Raw genomic sequence first — 2,574 nt, 5'->3', positions numbered from 1 at the left:
GCTCCTTATCCTGAGTCTCTCCCTCTTGGAACTTCCCTGGGTCTGATGAGAACAGTGGAGAAACACCACACTTCAAGCAGTTTCTCTCTTTTCAAGTGTTAGAAGTTCAGGTGGAAACATGTTTTACTAAATGTAGTGGATGTGATTTTTTTTAAAAAAATATTTATTTTTAATTGAAGGATCCTTGCTTTGATACCACAGATTTTAACTTACCGTTTGTTGCCTTGGTGAATGGGGTATTTCTCACCTGGACTTAAGACTTAAACTGTGAACTCCCAGCGGGGAGGATCTAGGATTAGTCACCTTTGTAGGTTTCCAAAATCCAAGGGGAGAATGAGATGAAGGAAAGATCAAGGCTTCTTGTCAACAGGTGCCTGAGTTTAGATTGTCAGTAAATAAACATTGTCTTTCTGTTTGTTTCTTTACCCCAAACTATTGTTTCTACCGGCTGTCTAAAGGAAAACGAATTACTTCTGAAGGGTTTGAGGTGTGGCCAGCCCGTAAAGTTAGCGCAGCCTCCAAGCTCACTGAAGGAAACGGACTCACCAAGAAGTATGTCCTCACTGCCCATGAATCCAAGAGTTGTATTTTCATCTCATTATTTTAAAATATTCAAAGTTTCGTCAAACATGGTTTCTCTAAGGAATTAAGAACAAGCCCCTGAGAGCTGTGGTCATCACGAAGCTCAAGGATCTGGAATGTGCGGGCAGACACACCATTTCATCTTTAATGGTTCGTCTCAGTCCCACTGGGGCAAGTTTAGCAAGTGCTTTTTTCTTTTCTTGGAAATGAGCCTCTGACCAGAGGCTGTAATGAAAGCAGTGTATAGTTTGCTGAGTCTTTCATTCAAGGGCACATCAAAAGTTATAAATAAATCCCCTGCCCCCCTCAAACATTTAGCATTTTCCTTTGAAAATGCTTTCACTTCAAAACTCAAGTGGTTCTGGTGCATCCATTTACACTTTTATAATTTAGACTTTTGCAGGGCTTTCTTTTATTGTATTATTATATACTTTATATTATTTTAATATAATTGTTATATCACTATTATGATATAATTAGTATAATATCATAATGTGCGTGTTCAGTCACTTAAGTTGTGTCTGACTCTTTTGTGACCCCATGGACTATAGCCCACTATGCTCCTCTGTCCATGAGATTTCCCAGGCAAGATTACTGGAATGGGTTGCCATTTCCTTCTCCAGGGAATCTTCCTGACCCAGGGATTGAACCCATATGATAAAATTGATAGAATATCAATAGCATTAATTTATTGATATTATTTATGTATTTCTACATATATCAATAACTTATTTATATTTATAATTTATATATAAATATACCAATAATTTATTAATCATATTAATATAATACCATAATATAGAGTATAATTTATATATACCAAGTATAGCCAAAAATATTCTATGTGTGTGTTAGTCACTCAATCGTGTCTGACTCTTTGTGACCCCATGGACTGTAGTCCACCAGGCTCCTCTGTCCGTGGGATTCTCCAGGCAAGAATACTGAAGTCGCTTGCCATTCCCTTCTTCAGGGAATCTTCCTCTCCCAGGGACTGAACCTGGATCTCCTGAACTGCAGAAAGATTCTTTACTGTCTTAGCCACCAGGAAATCTGTAAAAAAAAATTTCTATATTATATTATTATTTTATTATTATACCATTTATTATATTATTATATATATTATTTTTCTTAAGAAGCTAAGTTAGGTATAGATAACTTAAATAACCAAAGGTAAATTAAAAGAAAATGTATGTTTGGGTAGAGGGTGATCATTTGTGCCTTTCCAATCCTTGTGTTATTTCTAGTTTCCCATAGTCCCTTTATGTATTCAGCAATATTTTGTGTGTACACGTATTTACATTTTCCATGAGACCTGGCTCAAACCAAAGTCAACCTGCTTCCACTAGTGTTTGCTAAAAATACAGATAAAGGGTGGAAAGGAGAAACCCCGTTTCTCCAAAAGCAGCACTGTTGTCCGTCAACATTTTCAAAGGCAAACTTCTCTGCAAACCTGGTGTGGCCGCCAGCCCGCTGGACTCTCCCCGGACTCTTCTGTTGGAAAGTGCGGAGGGGGCGCTGCTGTCGGAGGCTGCCTGAAGGCAGACAGTCCGTCCCTCCGGGATGCTAATGTCAAGGGTCATTTCCCAGGCCTGACACTTGATTGTGAAGCAGGTTCGGAGGTCAGCCTTTCCTGGCGCTGGTTTGTGACAGGCACTAGGGGTGGACCATAAACCCCCTCATCCTTACCCGTCTTGTTTAACCGCAGGAGGCTGTTGGTTGGCATTTGTATGCAAATTGGGGTGAGTACCTAACAGGTGGCTTTGAAATGTTCAATTTGTTTATCTCCTTGTGGGAAGCCCGGCCTTTTCTTGCTGGGGGAAGATTTATGGGGCTGTTTTTCCTGGCTCTCAGCAGTGAATTAAGTCCAGCGGGACCCTTGGCATCTTCATTCACTCAAACTGGCCATCAGGAGCGGAAGCTCTGCTGGCCCTCGGGACTGACCTGGACAGAGGGGCCCCTGGAAAGGCACTGACTTTCAGGTGGGGGCAGCAA

Source organism: Muntiacus reevesi, chromosome 2 (genome assembly GCF_963930625.1).
Source record: "Muntiacus reevesi chromosome 2, mMunRee1.1, whole genome shotgun sequence".
In the NCBI taxonomy this organism is placed as follows: domain Eukaryota; kingdom Metazoa; phylum Chordata; class Mammalia; order Artiodactyla; family Cervidae; genus Muntiacus; species Muntiacus reevesi.
Note: the sequence above shows the minus strand (reverse complement) of the source record.